Source organism: Schistocerca americana, chromosome 5, assembly GCF_021461395.2.
Source record: "Schistocerca americana isolate TAMUIC-IGC-003095 chromosome 5, iqSchAmer2.1, whole genome shotgun sequence".
NCBI classification, from domain to species: domain Eukaryota; kingdom Metazoa; phylum Arthropoda; class Insecta; order Orthoptera; family Acrididae; genus Schistocerca; species Schistocerca americana.
The window spans coordinates 267448528-267470655 of NC_060123.1; positions in this window are offsets into that span (position 1 = coordinate 267448528).

Below are 22128 nucleotides of genomic sequence, written 5' to 3' on the forward strand. Positions count from 1 at the left end.
CTGCTAAAGATCTTAAACTGCACGCTTACAAAATCCAAATGTTGCAAGAATTAAAGCTTCAAGAAACCACAAATTCGCTGCAGTTCGTTAATGGTGTGACTCAGTGCCCTTCACTTAATAACATCATTTCTTCTGACGAGGCTCGTTTTCATCTGAACTGTCACGTCAATAAGCAAAACCACCACTAATGGAATGCAATTAACCATAAACACAGGCGTGCGAAACCCCTTCATCCCCCAAAAGTTATTGCATGGGTTCTGATGTCGGCTGGAGGAAACATTGGCCCGTACTTTTTCTGGGATGAGAGCGGTGGAGGAGTTATAGTGAATTCGGGAGGTTATCTGACGACTTTAAACGAATGTTTGATGCCTGAACTGCAGACCTTTCCTCGTTATGACCAAAGAACGTGGTTTTAGCAAAACCGTGCAGCAGCATACACATTCATACTGCGAGATCGTGAAATTTTCCCTGGCAAATTGATATACAGGAGGGGTAACATAAATTGGCCCACATGCAGTCCAGATTTGAGCCCCATGGATTTTTTCTTATGGTGACACGTCAAATCTAAAGTGTATGTCAATAATCTGACTTCTCTGGGGCAACTGAAAGAAAATATACCTAGAGAAGTGGCAGCCATCCCAGTGTTTAAATGCCGAGCCGTCATGCAAAATTATGTTCATCATTTAAATGAATGCCGTAGGCGTGCTGAATTGCACTTACGTTACATTATTTTAAAAAAGTAAACTCTTAAAGTGCCTATTTCAATAACAAATAAAGATATTTTTGGCGATGGAATTCAACCTCTATTTTATTTTGACACATCAAATATAAACTTTCTTTCGAGACACTTGAACAAAGGTTTATACAAGCTGTTGTTATTCAGTGATGCAATAGTGTTCAGTGATAACACAGGCCAACGATGGGAAAACGTTTTTGCTGAAAATACCTTATTCTTATGTTTCTAGGGTGGGAAATCCAAATTTGATACTTAAAAAACTGTATCACCCATCATTTCTTCACATTTTACAATTAAATTTATTAAATTAAGCGAATTTAAAAGAATTTAACACTTTGTATGTAGTTAAAATAATTTAAAAAGGAGGTATAATGAATGTAGATGACGTTGGTAGCACTGCTGAAAATCATTTGTTGGCAAAAAAAGGTCGATTCTATTTTTTGTTAACAGATAGTGTTTTGTTTACTGTCAACCTAACCTCACTTTCCCGTTTCCTGTACTTGTGCTCAGTACAATGTCAAATCGTGGCTGTAAGAACTCTGCTGACAGTTTTTGTTATATTTGTGGCGAATCTGTGATTAAAAAAATACCAAAGAAACATTATAGACTTTGTGAAAAATGTTTATTTATCATATTTTGGATCTAAGCTTGGTGATCAGGATCTTACATGAGTGCTGAAGATCTGAGAAAATGGTCCAAAACGGAGAAAAAAGCATTTAGATTTGCTGTTCCTATGATATGGAGGGAGCCAAGAAATCATTCTGATGATTTCTACTTTTGCAGTGTTGATACTACTGGTCATAATTCGAAAAACAAGAAGGTAGTAAGCTACCCTAACTTTCTGTCTGCCATCCGACCAGTAGGGCATGCTGTAGATTTGCTGGTTTCTAAACCACCAGATGATTTAAATTCTGTTCCAACAGAAGTATTTTCTGATGTACATTCTGATTTACATGAACGAGATGATGATGAATTCCATTGTACTACAGAAAGTCTAGAGCTCAAATTGTTTACTCAGACCGAGTTTAACGATTTGGTTAGGGATCTGGGCTTAACGAAAGGAAAAGCAGAATTGCTTGGATCTAAATTAAAAGAAAAGAACTTAATGGCAGCTGGAACGAGAATATACGTGTATAGAAGGAGAGTGCAGCAGTTTTCCAAGTTTCTTCAACAAGAAGTGATTTAGTGTACTGCTCAGACATTCCCAGTCTGATGAATGCATTTGTTATTGAATACAAAAAAGAAGATTAGATGCTGTTTATTGATTCATCCAAAACTAGTTTAAAGGCTGTTTTATTACATAATGGTAACATCTGTACATGTTGGACATTTTGTGCTTATGAAAGAGAGCTATGTAAACCTAGAAATAGTGCTAAATCAAATAGGCTATTCTGCTCATGTTTGGATGATATGTGGAGATCTAAAAGTAACATCCATGCTCCTTGGTCAGCAAGGTGGCTTTACCAAATTTACATGTTTCTTGTGTGAATAGGACAGTAGGACTAGGGATCAACAATGATGCAGAACGAACTGGCCTGTGAGGGAGTCTGTAAAACCTAGTGAGAAGAGCATTCTATGCAAAAACCTTGTAGATCCAGAAAACGTACTCCTACCACCTCTGCGTATAAAGATAGGTCTAATGAAACAGTTTGTAAAGGCTTTGCCTAAAGATGGACCATGTTTTAACTATCTCTGCCAAAAGTTTCCGCACCTTTCAGAAGCTAAACTAAAAGAATGTGTCTTTGTCGGACCTGACATTAGAAAACTGATGTTTGATGTTAACTTTGATTCTACAACGGCCTTAAATGAGGAAGAAGTATGGGTATCATTCAAGCAAGTCGTTACAAAGCTCTTAGGACATGAAAAAGAGCCAGGAGATGTTTCTATTATAGCTACAATGTTAAAGAAGTTTAATACTTTAGGACGTTTAATGAGCCTGAAAGTTAACTTTTTGAACAGTCACCTTGATTACTTCGCAGACAATATGGGAGATGTTAGTGAGGAGCAAGGAGAGCGTTTTCACCAGGACATTAAAGTGATGGAGAAACGCTACCAAGGCCGCTGGAACACCAACATGACGGGGGACTACTGTTGGCCACTTCACCGAGAAGTTCAGCAAATCACTCATCGTAGAAAAAGCTACACAAGAAGCTTCAAAGAAAAAAAGAAAAAAAAATACTAACCAAATCCAGCTGTCAAGTGAAACCTCTATTAACACATATCATTGTTTTAAGTAGCTTACTGTAAATACAAACCATGCTTATGTTGTAACAAAGCGTTTCATTAATATCCTCGTTTACCATATAGCATAGGATTTTTATACTGCGTAGTAAAAAGCATATTGCTCGAAAACTATGGGTTGTACAAAAAAACTAAGGCTAGATTTGGATTCAGCTCATAAAAATCTATAAAGATCAGCTATCAAAGTAAAAAAAGTTTCTCAAAAAAATTTTTCGTTGGCTTGTGTACTTCAAGAAGCAGATGAATAGTACAGTGATTATACAAGGATTATAATAATTTATTATTATAATTAGGGAATTTTGCTCTTCTGTCTACAAAATTCTTCTTCATTCTTTCAGCTAATTTCTTTCTTTCTTCGTCTGAGATCGCTCTTCCTCTAGCTCTTCTGTTGATCGTTTCTAGTCCGGTTTGTGTGTCATTCAACATTATGGTTTCTCTGTTTTGTTTTTTAAGTCATCTAGCGTAATTTAGAGTTCTCTAATATCTTCTTTAATTTATTTTATCCATTTAATATTGCTCTTACTGCTCCACACTTTTTTTATTTCCTTACTAATTCTGTTTCCTGGTCTTCTCATCAGATGTCCAAAGAATGAGATACGTTTCAGCCTCATTGTGCTCATTACAGGTTCTATTCTCTGCTACACTGTTTCATTTGAAGCTGTTTTCCAATGCACATTTACTTGATATCGTGTATTTATGCACGTCCTAATTATTATTCTTTCTGTCTTTAGTATTTTGTCAGTTTCTGCAATATTCTGAAGCTGGTTTCATCTGCGAAAGTTATTTCTGGTTGGGTAACTGTTTTACGATGTTTTAATTTTGCATCTATGAGAAGGCTTTTCTCCTTGTATGTGTTTTTGGTAAAGTAATTTGCTTTGTTCAGTTTTTTTTCTATTTTGTCATGATGGTTTCTTATTTAGATTTTATGTTACCATATCGCCCAAATATTTAAATTTTGGCTTCTTGTTCTCCTGTCGCAATTTTGTTTGCAAGTGGTGGGTCAGTCAGCATAATCTCTGTTTTTTGCGAATGACATTCTGATGCCAATTTTTTGATCTGTTTCTTGTAGTGATTTAACTTGTTGCCTGATGTCTTGTACAATGATTCTTATGAGAGCAAGATCATCAGCAGATCCCAAGCAGTTCAAATTTTTATCATATTTCACACATCCAGTTCTTATGTTCTTTAGGTTATTCTTGTACCATTCTCTCATTATGCATTCCATCCCACAGTTAAACAGCAATGGTGACAGACAGTCATCTTGTCTTCAGCCTGTTTTTCTCAATAATATTTCTCCTATAAACTTCACTTACGATTTGTTGTTGGTTTGGGTAAGTCCTACTAGTTTAAATTAGTTTTGGATGGAGTCCCAGATTCCTTAAAATTTTAATGCTATAGGTGTATGGAGAGATTCATATGGCTTCTTAAAATCTACAAATGTTATTGCCAGAGGTTTGTTCCGATTCCTGCAGTATGCCATAATCAGTTTTAAACTAATGATCTCCTCTGCACAGTTTTTCCATGGTCTGAAATCCTCCTCGTTTCCCCGAACTCCAGTTCTAGTTTTTTCTTGATTCTCTCATATAGGATCTCCTTCTGTTATCTCACAAACGAGATATTTTTCGTATCTCTGCGGATTCCGAAACTTTTAGCAGTTGTACAATCAAATTTTCGCCGTCACCTACGAAAATATTCCTCAAGTTGGGCGTAACCAAATGGGCAGCTCCTTTTGGTCCACGCTGTATTCTCCCCGCCGTTCATAACACGGTGACAGGCGCTGCGCGGTACGAAAAAACAACTATTCATGCAGCTATTATTTCCTCGTACTTCGCATAAATACGCATAGTCGCCGAATGTTGGGTCAGCGACCTCGTATCTTTTAGCGGACACGTATTTCACTATTGATGAATGGATATTGGGTTTCTAAAAGATGCGATACATTTTCTTTAAATGGCAGTTTAATGTTGGTGCGGCATAATTATGGCCGCGCGTGAGCCCGCAACAATTTATGTGGTGCCGCTTTGACAAATTAATGGTTCCGCCCATAAACAAACAGCGCCGAATTGGGATGAGGTGACCTCACGACGAACGTAATACGCGCGTAATTCATTCGCTGAAGTTGTAGGTCAACCGTTACGGATTGTTGGTATATCGAACTTCCTGACAGTGGCCGCTACAAAGAAAAACAAAAAAAAAAACAATTTTTTTTTCAACATTCGTATAAACTGATGCACCGAACGTGACAATAACGTCACTGCCCAAACATGATGTTATGCGCTTTAGACACAAATTGGACTATAAATATCAGAGGTGAAAATTTAGGCATGGTCGAACAATGAAACATATCGTCATATTCGCCATTGACTGCAGAAATTATTTATTTTACTATTACAATTTCTGGATTTCGGTCATTTTCAAGAGGTACTGCAAAAGATTGTGCTTCAGCAAATGTCAAACTTTAAAAACCTCTGACATGTACACATGTCATAGTCAAATATAGGTGTTTTTGCTGTAGAAATGCAGTAGCATCAGACGAATGTCGAGCTCTGTCTGTTGTGAAATGACGTAAATTAGATGAAATGTTACCAGCGTTAACATCATTCACGTAAATCGGAACCAGTCAATGTTACTGTACACTGTTTATATAAGGCTACTGGCGCGAAAAATATTTACGAGAATTACACGAAATATATTCGCAATTGTTAATATGGAGAACCATTAGTTGCATGATGGAATGACGACAATGATAATTTGTGCCAAACAGAGAATCAACCCAGATTTTCATGATTGTTACGAGCGATGGTCTTATCATCAGGCTATCTGAGCTTGCTGCATACCCGGACCCAAATTTCCATATGTGGTCAACCATGTGTCTACAACATGCACTCGTACATTAATTATATATATACTTGTTCAATTAAAATGTCTCCCTCGTACATGAATATACATAATGAATGTACGAGCGCAGTTTCTAACACATGGTTGATGACATATTGAAGTTTGAGTCTGGCTGTGCGGCGCGTTCGGATAGCCCAATGGCATTAGCGGTGTTGCGCCGAGGTGTGCTGTTGTTTCGTGCGCCGCAGTATGCTATGCTACGGCATGGTAACTTTCTGTGCGTACCGAAATCTGAAAAATGATATTGCGATGGCTTACTTGCAAATAAAAGGTACTTTGAAGTTATCGTTTGATCACAGTTACGTCCGATCCAACCTACATGAAATCGAAGATTTGTTACAATACGAGTTAAAACTTGATTTAGAGGATGTTATTGGAACACATCTTTCGATAACGAGCAGTGATGTTTTTGTCAAATTGAAGGATACTAACTTATGTGAAAAAGTAGTTGCTTTTTGAAGGGGAATTATGAAGTTTAAACACTTTGACGGGAACGTAGATGAAGTTACCATAACTCATGCAGAATTTGGCGCACGGACCGGTCAGCATATTCGAACTGCCATTCGAAGTATCAGCATAAAAGATAAATGCAGTGATAGCGCGGTACCGGAAGGTCCTCAGTAATGTTGCCGAACCATACGACCCAAGAAGAAACCCAGAAGGCCATCGCTGACACAATAGAATCGAGACCACGTGAACCTAAGGAAATCATGACAGCTGTAAGGCTTTCAGCACGACAGACCCCGAAAAATGGTGGGATTCACCTCAACTGCTTCGCTGTTGAGAATGATTTTATGCAAGAACCAATTCTGAATCAGCAATCCCATAGCGATCCCATTCCTCTATTGAAACCGTCATCCAATAAGAGGATGAGTGAAAATTTGACTCGAAACACTACCCTATAAAGAGATTTGAAGAATACTAGAAAAGACAACCTCAAACAGCCGGTGAAACCCAAACGCCAAACATGTAATTAGACCCCTGAGGAGATTCAATAACTGGAGCAGAAACTGTCACGTACCAAGAAAATTCTCAAAGCAGATCGAAGCGAACAGTATGTTGCAGACATCGAAAAAAGAAACCGAATGAGGATGTACATATGAACCTGGCCTCTCCAAATGAAAAACATATGGAAAACGGGGACCACCATCAACCTGATAAGGGTATTGCGTGATCTCTTGACACTGAGTGTGTTTAGTAGTACCACTGAATGACGCAGGCGTATAAAATTGCCACCGTCGATGTAAAAGTTGCAATCTCTATAAGTCAACTTATACGCCGCTGACATTACCGCAGCAATGATGCAAGAGGTACTTACGACGAAAGTAGCGGATGTGTACGGATATGAAGCACCGTTGAAAACAGTTAGTGAGTGCGGAACGGAAATACTGTTCAAAAAAGGCATACCATGTGCAGGGCAAGCTATACTTGAATCTGGACGATGAATAACTGCAAAAATATATGATATACTTCTTGTTAACTATACACTTCCTGCGGATTTAGCGGGAAACGTCCTAGGAGCAACCTCTTCTGGGATGAAATATTCCCATTAATAACGGATTCTCGATTGAACATAATTTTGGGTGGTAATTTTAACTCCGTATTGCGTCATGAATATCAAGTTCCGTACTTCAACTTTTGCAAGGAGCTGTCGTTGTTAACAAATGGACTAGATTTAAAAGGTACTTGGTGTGCATATCCAGTAGGATACACATACATATCCAGTAGTTCGGCAAGCAGTCTAAACAGACTGTATGTAAGGAAAGGCTTTATCCATAGTGTAACTGACTGTGAAATTTCTCCCATTAACTTCTCGAATCACTGCGCTTTTCATATAACATCGCAGTACAATAAACAAAAATCATTCATGGTAAAGGGTTTGTGACAGCTAAACGCGTCACATTTGGAGGACGTAGAATTATGTGGTGAAAAAATGGTTCAAATGGCTCTGACTACTATGGGACTCAACTGCTCAAGTCATCAGTCCCCTAGAACTTAGAACTACTTAAACCTAAGGGCATCACACATCCATGCTCGAGGCAGGATTCGAACCTGCGACCGTAGCGGTCGCGCGGTTCTAGACTGTAGCGCGTAGAACCGCTCGGCCACTCCAGACGGCTATGTGGTGATTACAGTTTCTAAAACTGCAGATAAAAAATGCATCGTACAACATGCTCGCATGAAAGCGTACTGGCGAAAATGCTCCTTAGAGGATCACTTTTTATGCCTCCGCGAAATATATGACGACCCCATGGGATTAATAGTACACATTTCTAGAAAAAACGTACTAAACCAAGAATCACAGCGTTGGCACGACAATCTCTACAGGGATAAAAAGTTTGAGGGCGTTCTCCGATTGAACTGACGCGGGAAAATACATCAATATACCACAAGATCCGGGAATCCCAGAAATGTAAACAAAAGTTACTCCATACTCTCAACGACGAACGGAAGCACGAATACTATCAACATGCCTCAATAAAAAATTACGTGGCGCAATTGTAACCTGTGATGCAGATTTAACAGTAATTGTTCTACGGCGATTGCGTACAGTGTCATAGAAAGGGCAGCCTTGTCTCACGGATTGCTTAATCAGGACTAGTGAAGTTAGCTGGCTATTAGTTTTGATTCGAGAAGAAGTTCCCACTATACAGTGGCATATGATCTGAATAAAATTATAGCCGAATCCCATTCGTAGCATTACCGATTTTTACACCTAGTCGGTAACTGATTAGACGGCAAGTGAGCCGATTTTATCCTACAGTCAACATACGATCAGTCTGAATGACAAAGTCGACCTTGTAGCCAACATTACCGATGAAGAAATATCTTATGCTTGCTTTTGGAGCGTCACAGGAAAGGAGTTCAACAAAATGTACAACGAATTATTGGGGGACGTGCAGATGCCACCTCAGGTGACGGAAGGACTGATTGTCCTGAGCCCCCCCAAAAAACCAAATAGCCTTACTCATAAATAGTAGAGTGAGGTCGGTGCTTCCGATAGTTATTGGCCCTTACCAAATGAGTGCTGTCCCAGGGAGATCTATGTCAAATGCTTTAAGTGAATTTAGGGATATTATACATTTGTCTTGGCTATGTAAATACAAAGTTGGTCTCATTTTTGGACTTTGATAAGGCATCTGACAGCATCAATCACCACTTTCTCTAATCATAGTCGGCCGGGTTGGCCGAGCGGTTCTAGGCGCTACAGTCTGGAACCGCGCGACCACTACGGTCGCAGGTTCAAATCCTGCCTCGGCGATGGATGTGTGTGATGTCCTTAGGTTAGTTAGGTTTAAGTAGTTCTAAGTTCTAAGGGACTGATGACCTCAGAAGTTAAGTCCCATAATGCTCAGAGCCATTTGAACCATTTTCTAACCGTAATGCAACGGATGGGGTTCAGCGATGATTTTATTCAGATCATACGCAAATGCATAGTCGGAACTTTCTCTCGAATCAAAATTAATGGCCAACTGAGTTCACCAGTCCCTATTAAGCAATCTGTGAGGCAAGGCTGCCCCCTTTCTATGACAATGCACGCAATCGCCGTAGAACCATTACTGTTAAACCTGCATCACAGGTTACAAGGTTTACAGATGTTGGGTACAAAAACCGTGCGTCGGGCTTATGCTGATGATATCAGTGTAACAGTTAACACTAAATCCGAAATTTAAATTGTTATTGAATTAATCCATGCTTATGTTCTTTCTCCTGGAGCCAAAGTCGATGATATTACCTATCGTACCCTGAGCTGAGAACATGCAAGTAACATGGCTACAAAGGACAGAGAACACGAACCACTTAGATGTCATTTCAATGTCGAATTCACGAGCAATGATAGTTGCCAACTGTGAATATAAACTCAATATATCATAGCTACTCTCCATGAACATAAAACTAGAATGTTAAACCGTATACCTAGAGCACATTGATCAAAAGCTACGTTCTAAGCAAAATGTATCACAGCGCGGTAGTGTTACCAGCACCCAAGGATATAGCGCACAAGATTCTACCTGCAGAATATTTGTCTCTCTAGAGCTGAAAAATCTTTGAAGTCACCATGACAACCATAGTACTAACCCACATAGCTGGTGGTTTCGGTGTCAAAGACGTCCAGAAACAGTGCAGTACAATATATATGAGCCCTATCCGCAAAATGCTGCAGATAACCCATACGGCAATTACAGAAATGTTATTCACTAGCTTAGCTCTCTTTCAAATTCTGAAAGTGGCAGGGGTAAAATACAGAGAGCGAAAGGACATTTACAATTTGTACAGAAACCAAATGGCAGTTGTAAGAGTCGAGGGACATGAAATGGAAGCATTGGTTGGGAAGGGAGTGAGCCAGGGTTGTAGCCTCTCCCCAATGTTATTCAATCTGTATATTGAGCAAGCAGCAAAGGAAACAAAAGAAAAATTCGTAGTAGGTATTAAAATCCATGGAGAAGAAATAAAAACTGTGAGGTTTGCCGATGACATTGTAATTCTGTCAGAGACAGCAAAGGACTTGGAAGAGCAGTTGAACGCAATGGACAGTGTCTTGAAAGGAGGGTATAAGATGAACATCAACAAAAGCAAAACGAGGATAATAGAATGTAGTCGAATTAAGTCGGGTGATGCTGAGGGAATTAGATTAGGAAATGAGACACTTAAACTAGTAAAGGAGTTTTGGTATTTGGGGAGCAAAATAACTGATGATGATCGAAATAGAGAGGATATAAAACGTAGACTCTCAATGGCAAGGAAAGCGTTTCTGAATAAGAGAACTTTGTTAACATCGAGTTTAGATTTAAATGTCAGGAAGTTGTTTCTGAAAGTATTTGTATGGAGTGTAGCCATGTATGGATGTGAAACATGGACGATAAATAGTTTGGACAAGAAGAGAATAGAAGCTTTCGAAATGTGGTGATACAGAAGAATGCTGAAGATCAGATGGGTAGATCACATAACTAATGAGAAAGTATTGAACAGAATTGGAGAGAAGAGGAGTTTGTGCCACAACTTGACTAGAAGAAGGGATCGGTTGGTAGGACATGTTCTGAGGCATCAAGGGATCACCAATTTAGTATTGGAGGGCGTGTGGAGAGTAAAAATCGTAGAGGGAGAGAAAGATATGAATACACTAAGCAGATTCAGAAAGATGTAGGTTGCACTAGATACTGGGAGATGAAGAAGCTTGCACAGGATAGAGTAGCACGGAGAGCTGCATCAAACCACTCTCAGGACAGAAGACCACAACAACAACAACAACTTCAACGAGCAAAAGAGCACTCTTCTACGTTGGCAGCATCAGCGCTCAACTTGACTACGTCCGGACTTACTACCTGGAAATGAGCTATATTCCAGATAATCCACAGCAGATTGACACCAGAAGGACTTATTGCCACCGCACGATACACCATAAACCAAATCCTATGGAAGAGAAATATCCAGTGAACAAGTGCAAAAATGTCTGGAAAAATATTAACAACCTCTTTCTCCACTCCAAAATAGTGTCCAGTTAGTATGACACGGTAAACGAGAGGGTCTCCACAGGTGAAAAAATGCACAAGATTAAAGTGAAGCAGAGTCCGTACTGCGATCATTGCCATACTGTAGACAGCTTGGCACACATCCTAATCTGTCGAGACCAATTCCATATATGGAACTGGACTAGAAAAAATCTCGCAACGGTTACTAGGACTAAAGGAAGAGTTATAACACTTAAAGAAGCACCTCAACCAGACTTGCATTTCTTTCCTGAAACAAAGAATAATAGCTATGCTTGGATTATCGGCCAGTGCACCTATTTTGCAACTACAACTAAAAATGCGAGTACGGCTAAGTATATACAGTGTATAATGGAAGAGCATCATAACCTTACAAAGAGCCCGAAATACAAAGCTTTCTTTCAAAATTTTTTACTTCACACTTTACCATAAAGAAGAGGTAATTTTTGGTTGACACACATTAATTAAGAGGGTTGCTATAAAGTTTGCATCATTTTAACTAACTTCATACAACAATTTGTCTTGTTGTTGAGCCAAGTCATGGTGTCTCAGTGAAACTAATTCCGGCAGAAGCCACAACATGGGGAAAAATAACTTCTCCAGGAGATGTCTGATTTATTCTGTTTTAAGGATATTGAACTCTTTGTTGAGAAAAGGAGATTTTTTTAGTTTCTGTTTCAATTTATGATCGAAGAATTTAGCCTATTATTTTACGGTTCCAGAGAGAAGAATGTTAAAGGCAACGACAAAAAAGGGAAAAGAAAATATTAACCCAGAGGTCCGTGGAATGAAACCACGATCTGATAAAATTATTTCCATTTCGATTTAAAAAAATTGTAAGGTGACTGTTCGCGATAAGCGGGAAATCCGGGTACGAGTCTCGGTCCCGCACAAATTTTCAGTGCCGTCATTCCATTACACAGCTGATGGTTGCCCATATTCGCAACTGCGAAAACATTTCGTGTATTTCGTAACGCTTTACTCGCTGCAGTACATGACCGAAGGAACGTTGCATCGTACTGTGGAACAACACAAGCATTGCAATATCGTATTAAGCGAATACTGTCATAGTCCAACCAGTAATTATAAAGTAGCAGGTTTTCCGATAAAAATGTTCTGCGTTGCACAACACGTCGTATTGTAAAATGATGACCACATTTTCCGGTCATTGTTGCTTATGTCGTTCATCGAGCTATGTAGAACCACTTACAACCGTGGACGAAACGCTGATTGATCATTTTACGTATGAAGTGGTCTGCAACCCTGAAGACTCTTTGTGGAAACTTCTGTTGGTATGTTGCTTTGATGAAAAAATACAGAGGTGGTACGACGGGCAAAAGAAACAGACCACATCAGTATCGCATCAAGTAACGTGGAGCCGTTCAATGTCTCATAAACATTTTAGTACGTACAAATACACAGAGCAATCACAACAGAACGAGTGTTTTGTTGTAGAGTTATTATTACTTTCTTCTTTCTGAATCCCCGCTTTTCATGACGGCACCCTTCATTTTTCCAAGAAGGAAGCCTTATGGTATTACATTTTTTATAACGTAGGAAAAGAATGGCTGGGAGTCGCGGTAAGTTTGATCAAAATGGTTCAAATGGCTCTGAGCACTATAGGACTTAACATCTGAGGTCATCAGTCCCCGAGAACTTGGAACTACTTAAACCTAGCTAACCTAAGGACATCACACACATCCATACCCGAGGCAGGATTCGATGAGATCCGATGAGATCGATGACCTCGCTGTCTGGTCTTCTTCCCCAAACAACCCAACCCAACCAACCAGTCCGTTTTGAACCGATCGCTACAGCGTATACGGCGGGTTCGGCCACATTTGCACAGGACTGGAATATGGACAATGCCCCTGCACACTGCGCGATCCGTGTGCCTCAATTCCTGGAGCCGAACACCCTCCTTACTCCCCTGACCTGGCTTCTGCGGACTTCTTCCTGTTTCCCCGCTTGAAGGTGGTCATGAAAGCTCAACGGTCTTCGGACGTGAATGCCATCACAGATCGTGTGTCATCCGTTCTGCGATAGATTCCACAGGAGGCCTTTGCTGATAGGTTCCAGAAGCTGTACGAACGTTGTCAAAAGTGTTTTCTAGCGGGTGGCGACTACTTTGAAAGGCGATAAAGAACATTTGTTTCTATCTTTCGTTTTGTTTGTTGCCTGATAGCATTCACCGAACTTTTTAGACGCAACACGTATGTCTTAAGGTAGAAAAAGCTATTCCATACGTTCTTGCAACTTCCATCTGCGGCTTTCCATTTTCAATAACATCATGAAGTGCACAGTTCATTTCATGTCCTGTCCATCCTTCCATTTGTCTGTCATTCTGATTCTTTTTCTCATCTTCTGTAAAAATACCGTCTTGTAAGTTTTCACACATTTTCAAAAACGTAATTCACCGCGAATACTAAAACGAAATTGCCGTATAGGGTAGTAATGTTCGCCTCAGGACAATACCATGACTTGCACGGCATTGCGGAGTCACGACATGGCTACTTCTTTAACCCTAACCTAAAAACCACGACGTTAACTACTTAATGTTTGACGTTCAAAATAAATTCATGAAATAATTACTTAAACAGAGTCACTTTACATATTGTTACTACATATCTACCTCTACACTTGAGATGCAGTGATTTTATAGCAAAAATAAAATAATGACGTACTACGAACAATCGTGCCGTGAGAACCTGATCATAACTTCGGAACTGACTGATATTCCTTCCACTGTGTGGCAGCACTATGTGGAGCTCGTTCCTCCCTCCGTGGAATTGGCAAGAGCGATGCAGGATGTTCCCCCTCTCCATGTTATTACCCCGCTGTCCCTGTAGAATCTGTGTACAAACTGAGAGTTACTGCTGATGCACTCCGCCGTGACCACGGTCTCGTCCTGTACTGGGGCTTGATACAACAGCGAATTCGTGTACAGCCCTAGGAAAAAAACGATGGGAGTAATATTCGACAGCTGAGGAGGTCACTGAACAGGACCTCCTGTTCCAGTCCAGCAATGAGTGTGTGTGTTGTTTCAGTACCCGCGGACATCAGTATCGAAGTAGGATGGTGCACAGTTCCTCTGAAATTACATTTATTCGTGGAAAGAAGGAGGTTCGCTATCCAATAAGTGTAACAGAACATTTCGAATGAATGTTTCTGCACCACGCACAAAATGCATGTCTGCAAGTTTCATTAACGATTACACTGGACTCGCATTCGGGAGGACGACGGTTCAAAACCGCATCTGGTCATCCTGATTTAGGTTTTCTGTGATCTCCCTAAATCGCTCCAGGAAAATGTCGGAATGGTTCCTTTGAAAGGGCACGGCCGACTTCCTTCCCCGTCCTTCCCTAATCCGATGAGACCGATGACCCTGCTGTCTAGTCTGGTGCTATCGCGAATGGCGCGACGGAAGACTGATTGTCAGTAAAACTTCGTACGTACTCTAGTTTCTCTGACTTTTCCTTTGTGGTCATTTCAAGATACGTACGTTGGAGGAAGTAATACACTCCTGGAAATGGAAAAAAGAACACATTGACACCGGTGTGTCAGACCGACCATACTTGCTCCGGACACTGCGAGAGGGCTGTACAAGCAATGATCACACGCACGGCACAGCGGACACACCAGGAACCGCGGTGTTGGCCGTCGAATGGCGCTAGCTGCGCAGCATTTGTGCACCGCCGCCGTCAGTGTCAGCCAGTTTGCCGTGGCATACGGAGCTCCATCGCAGTCTTTAACACTGGTAGCATGCCGCGACGGCGTGGACATGAACCGTATGTGCAGTTGACGGACTTTGAGCGAGGGCGTATAGTGGGCATGCGGGAGGCCGGGTGGACGTACCGCCGAATTGCTCAACACGTGGGGCGTGAGGTCTCCACAGTACATCGATGTTGTCGCCAGTGGTCGGCGGAAGGTGCACGTGCCCGTCGACCTGGGACCGGACCGCAGCGACGCACGGATGTACGCCAAGACCGTAGGATCCTACGCAGTGCCGTAGGGGACCGCACCGCCACTTCCCGGCAAATTAGGGACACTGTTGCTCCTGGGGTATCGGCGAGGACCATTCGCAACCGTTTCCATGAAGCTGGGCTACGGTCCCGCACACCGTTAGGCCGTCTTCCTCTCACGCCCCAACATCGTGCAGCCCGCCTCCAGTGGTGTCGCGACAGGCGTGAATGGAGGGACGAATGGAGACGTGTCGTCTTCAGCGATGAGAGTCGCTTCTGCCTTGGTGCCAATGATGGTCGTATGCGTGTTTGGCGCCGTGCAGGTGAGCGCCACAATCAGGACTGCATACGACCGAGGCACACAGGGCCAACACCCGGCATCATGGTGTGGGGAGCGATCTCCTACACTGGCCGTACACCACTGGTGATCGTCGAGGGGACACTGAATAGTGCACGGTACATCCAAACCGTCATCGAACCCATCGTTCTACCATTCCTAGACCGGCAAGGGAACTTGCTGTTCCAACAGGACAATGCACGTCCGCATGTATCCCGTGCCACCCAACGTGCTCTAGAAGGTGTAAGTCAACTACCCTGGCCAGCAAGATCTCCGGATCTGTCCCCCATTGAGCATGTTTGGGACTGGATGAAGCTTCGTCTCACGCGGTCTGCACGTCCAGCACGAACGCTGGTCCAACTGAGGCGCCAGGTGGAAATGGCATGGCAAGCCGTTCCACAGGACTACATCCAGCATCTCTACGATCGTCTCCATGGGAGAATAGCAGCCTGCATTGCTGCGAAAGGTGGATATACACTGTACTAGTGCCGACATTGTGCATGCTCTGTTGCCTGTGACTATGTGCCTGTGGTTCTGTCAGTGTGATCATGTGATGTATCTGACCCCAGGAATGTGTCAATAAAGTTTCCCCTTCCTGGGACAATGAATTCACAGTGTTCTTATTTCAATTTCCAGGAGTGTATAATGCCTATCTATCCCCCAACAGTAAATCTATGTGTAATACACAATGCCTCACTTGTAGCGTCTACCATTGGAGATGAATGAGTATTTCCCGTAATACTCTGTCGCCGATTAAATGATCCCGTGACGAAAAGTATAGCTCTTCGTTGGATCTGTCCTGTGCCTTCTATTGATCCACCGTGGTGTGCATCCCTGAGTGTTGATTAGTAATCAAGGACCGGACAGATAAGTGATTATAATCCTTTTTCATAGAGGAAGAATTGCATTTCCTTAAGATTCATCAAACTACCCTCTGAGATAGCCATGTGTGTCAAGGCGCCGCCTACAAGAGGGGGAGGTGCGCCAGCCCCGGATTGAATCCGCATGGCAGAGTAACGACGAGGGTCACTACGCCAGCCTGTCGAGATGGTTTCCCACGTCCCACTAGGTGAAAACCAGGCTGGTACTCAAGTCCGGTCTCCGATACGCGATTCACAAAGATTTATAAAACTTTCACTCACTTTCTCAAGGACAATAATACACGCAGACAGTTAGGGTATATGTATTTTGACTCGAGGGTAACGAGGTGGCGACAGGAAGGGCACCCGACCACTCCTTAAACTAACCAAGCGTTCATAAGCATGCTGCCCCGAGCCAATGCAGGACCAAGGCACAAGAAAATGAAGAAGATTCATGCACCAAATCAACCTGGCGTAGCCGCTTATCCTAAAATCTGTTTTATTTGGTAATTCCAATTTATGTTATTCTTAGTTACATTAGTACTGTTTCCAGTGATTTGGGGCCAAAAGTGTAATATGCCAGTAGTCGATTTATCGCCTATTTATGAGCAACACTTAACATTTATTTTGCGTTCAACGTCAGCTATCAGTCGCTTAACCAATCATCGTTCCTCTGCAGGTCTTTATGAGCATTGGCTCATTATCTCAAAATGAAACCCTGTGCATAATTTTGCCCCCGTAGGTTCGGAACAACTTGTGTAAATGGCCTTAGGTTACACGTGCGTGTGTTTAAGTATGCTGTTTCTTATATTTCATTTTATACACTGTCGGGAAAAAATTATTACACCCTTTTAGAGGTTTCCAATTGACTCTAGATTATTGTTGCAACAGCGCACGTGGAGTACAAGAAATGATGACATTTACAGATCAAAAGCACAAACGGTTCTGAGTACCAGGTATTGACCCACACCGAATTACCCGTGTTAGTACTAATGTAGCCTCCAAGGGCTGAAATGCAGGCGCTGACTCTGGCATCAAGTCGATCGTACGATGGTGAATACTGTCCTGGGATACGTGATTCCACGCCTGCTCGACCTGTTCACGTAGTTCTTTAACAGTTTCTAGTCGATGAGTTGCACGAGTCACTTCTCCCCTCATATTTCACAAGTGCACTACTGGAGACATGTCTGAAGATCGAGCTGGCCAGGGCAGTCCCCGCACATCTTGCAGAGGAGATTGAGTTTCACCAGCAGTGATTGGGTGAGCATTATCCTGCTGGAACAACAGATCACCTCCCCGTTGCAAGTACGGCAAAAGAACGGGAGAACGGGTCTAACAAAATTCTGCACGTACCGAGGGCTGGTTAGCGTCCCTTTAGAAATACAGTGAAAGAGAGTTGTAGCTTATCGCATCCCAGACCATAAGGCTTGTGGTGAAGCCATTGTTACTCGGACGAATGTAGCTCTATGAAACAGTGCTCGCCAGATATACCTTGTATGTGCAAACGACCATCACTTGAATGCAGGCAGAATTCGCTCTAACCTCTGAAGACCACGGCACGTCATTGCATCTTTCAAGTGCTTCTCCTCTTTTAAGTGAGCCGTGCACGTCGATGCTGTCGAGTAAGCGGAAGACGGACAGAGGTGTGCATTCTGCTAGTTCCACTGCTAATAACCGGTTCGCAACAGTTCGTGTTGACACGTCTGGACTCACAACCCGTCTTATCTGTATTGCGATAGTTGTAAGATACTCCACTGCTGCCCTTACAATACGACGATCCTGGCGGACATCTGTGGTGTGTGGACGTCCAGAACCTCGTCTACGGGTGTGAGAATGTTCACGTGACCACTGACACCAGCATCGTTGCACAGCCTGCACATCACATCCAAATTGTGTGGCAATTCTGGGAAAGAACCATCCCGCCACTCGGAAGGCCACAATTTGATACCTTTCAAACTCACTCAGTTGGCTGTAGGAAGGACGAGAGTATCTCCGGGGCACGGTTGCCTGCTTGCTTCACACGTTTGCACCACACAGAGCCTCCTACTGTGAGCATTCCCTATTGAATGGTAGACACAGTGGCTACTGTGCAACTACGATATCTGTTGGCGAACGACATTGAAACCATTATCATACTTCTACTGTCCTCTAGGTGTAAAATGCCGTCATCAGATCAAATCCGACGTCGTCTTTCCGAGTGGATAAATCTTTTTTCCGGCAGTGTAGTTGGTACGCGTCTCTTGCCGATAGCCAGCTTTCAGGAAACAGTTTATTAAAAAAGAAGAAGCGTCAGTAGGGAACTCTTTCGGTGCTATTATCTGACGAAGCTATATCATTATATGTACCGCAATTCAAAAGCAGTAATTCATGCCACCAATAGACAGCCGGAGAAAGAAAATTAATTTCTTGTGAAGGGCATTGTTCAAAGAGAAAGTTTCACACAGCTCAGGTCAAACAAACAGCCCAAACCGTTCGCCTGATGGTCTCTTTCGACAATAACTCACGGCGATTGAAGTCAGTGTCAACAGGATAATTGTATTAGGCTGCACGGTCGGCTCGTTCATCACCGGAAGACGGCTCTTCCTGGTCCTCGCGAAGTAAATCTCCTCGGCGCGGTCCGGTCCGGCACGTCTCCCACCCACCTTACGGCCGACTCCCATTTCGCTCGCCCAAAATTAGATCGGCGGCGATCCCATTATAGATAGCTCCCTAAATCACGGCGGTGATAAGCGTGGAGAAAGTGCGGAGCGGACGCCGGCGGCCAATTAAAGGTGGAAGGCAGGCAGGCGGGCGTGCGTTTTGGCGCCGCTGCCGACGCCGGGGCCCCGCGGCGCAGCGCTGGCCGGTGGCTGCGCCGCCGATACGATGTATGGCCCGCTAACGACCGCGCAGGCCGGAGCGCGCATTCATCACAATCAAGCCACGGCGCCAGCCGAGCCGCGAACGGCGCGCCGGCCGGCGGTAGCGGCCGTGTTTGCCGATCCGCCCGCCTCGCCACTGTGCGGCCGCGGGAAACACTGTCATCCTGCCGGACCGCACAACCAGAACCACTCTGACGAGGAGAACCCGCTGAGTGCCATCACCAAATCTCTTGGTAACATCACTCACAAGGAACATCTATGGGTTCGAACAGGAATTCGTATTTACCAGGTATACCGGTATGAAATGAGCGTTAAGATACAAATGTGTCGATAGGGAACGTTTGTTGTGAACGAGCCTTAATTGTATTTTGTTTGGTTGGTATGACACCTGTCAAAGATATTTAGTATATATACTAAGATGGTATCTGTTCTTTCGGACATGTCGGAAAGAACAGATACCATCTTAGTGTATATACAGAGTGTTACAAAAAGGTACGGCCAAACTTTCAGGAAACATTCCTCACACACAAATAAAGAAAAGATGTTATGTGGGCATGTGTCCGGAAACGTTTAATTTCCATGTTAGAACTCATTTTAGTTTCGTCAATATGTTCTTCCACCTACGCTCAATGGAGCACGTTATCATGATTTCATACGGGATACTCTACCTGTGATGCTAGAACACGTGCCTTTACAAGTACGACACAACATGTGGTTCATGCACGATGGAGCTCCTGGACATTTCAATCGAAGTGTTCGTACGCTTCTCAACAACAGATTCGGAGATCGATGGATTGGTAGAGGCGGACCAATTCCATGGCCTCCACGCTCTCCTGACCTCAACCCTCTTGACTTTCATTTATGGGGGCATTTGAAAGCTCTTGTCTACGCAACCCCGGTACCAAATGAAGAGACTCTTCGTGCTCGTATTGTGGACGGCTGTGATACAATACGCCATTCTCCAGGGCTGCATCAGCGCATCAGAGATTCCATGCGACGGAGGGCGAATGCATGTATCCTCGCTAACGGAGGACATTTTGAACATTTCCTCTAACAAAGTGTTTGAAGTCACGCTGGTACGTGGTGTGTTTCCATTCCATGATTAACGTGATTTGAAGAGAAGTAATAAAATGAGCTCTAACATGGAAAGTAAGCGTTTCCGGACACATGTCCACATAACATATTTTCTTTCTTTGTGTGTGAGGACTGTTTCCTGAAAATTTGGCCGCACCTTTTTGTAACACCCTGTACAGTTAAGGCTCACCGGCCAGTTGACCATCTTCTTCTTCTGTGCGGATGCACAAGTGCCCAAACTCTTACGGGAATCGGCAACGCGCCGCGAGTAATGAGTATAATGCGCGGGGGCGCTGCGAATGTAGTGCGGGACAATAAGTTGAGAATGTCGGTGTCGCGGGAGGCGTGCCAAAGATAAGTCCGTGCAGTCGCACTATCCTCTGTGTCCTCGGTGGCTCAGATGGACGCCGGCACGGTAGCGCAGCGTGTTCGGTCAGAGGGTTAGCTGCCCTCTGTAATAAAAAAACTGAGTTAATCGATCAACAACGAACCTAAACGGATTACGACGTCCGCCCCGAGCAGATGCGACGAACACAAGCGAACAAAATGAGATCAGAGAGTAAAAAAAAAAAAAAAAGATGGATAGAGCTTCTGCCATGTAAGCAGGAGATCCCGGGTTCGAGTCCCGATCGGGGCACACATTTTCATCTGTGCCCGTTGACGTATGTCAACGCCTGTAAGCAGCTAAGGGTTTTCATTTCATTGTAAAGATATTTAGTACACATCAAGTCGTGGAACAAACAATATCATATGTTTTCATCGTGCTGACAATGTCGTATTTTGTACCAGAAAGTGATGATTTGCGGAAAGCATTAATTTTTTGTTTTCATTTGAAAATAAGTGCTGCATAGTCGCATAGAATGCTTGTCGAGGCATATAGTGATCATTCTCTATCAGAAGCAACACGCAAAAGATGGTTTCAACGGTTCAGAAATAATGATTTTGATGTAAGAAACGAAGAACGTGGAAGACCACCAAAAAAGTTCGAAGACGCCGAATTTGCAAGCAATATTGTATGAAGATGACGCTTTGAGTCAGAAGCAAATGACAGCAATGCTAAATGTTGCACAACAAACAATTTCTGACCGTTTGAAAGCTATGGGAAAGACCCAAAAGTGTGGAAAATGGGTGCCACATGAATTGAATGAAAGACAGATGGAAAATAAAAACCATTTGTCAAATTTTGCTTCAAAGACATGAAAGAAAATCAATTTTGCATCGAATTGTTACTGACGATGAATAATGGACTTATTTTAAGAATACTAAATGGGAAAAATCATGGGTTAATCCGGGACAACCATCAACATCGACTGCAAAACCAGATCGATTCAGCAAGAAGACAATGCTCTGTGTTTGGTGGGATCACAAACGTGTGGTGTATCATGATCTTCTAAAACCCGGTGAAACTGTGAATACCAGTCGCTACAGACAACAAATGATCAATTTGAACTATGCATTGATCAAAAAAAGACCAGAATGGGCCAGAAGACATGGCAATGTAAATTTTTTACACGACAACGCGCCCGCACACAAAGCAAAACTGGTTCAGGATACAATCAAAACACTTGGCTGGGAGCTGCTACCCCACCCGCCGTATTCACCAGACTTGGCCCCTTCCGACTACCATTTGTTTTCATCAATGGGACACGCAATGGCTGAGGAATACTTCG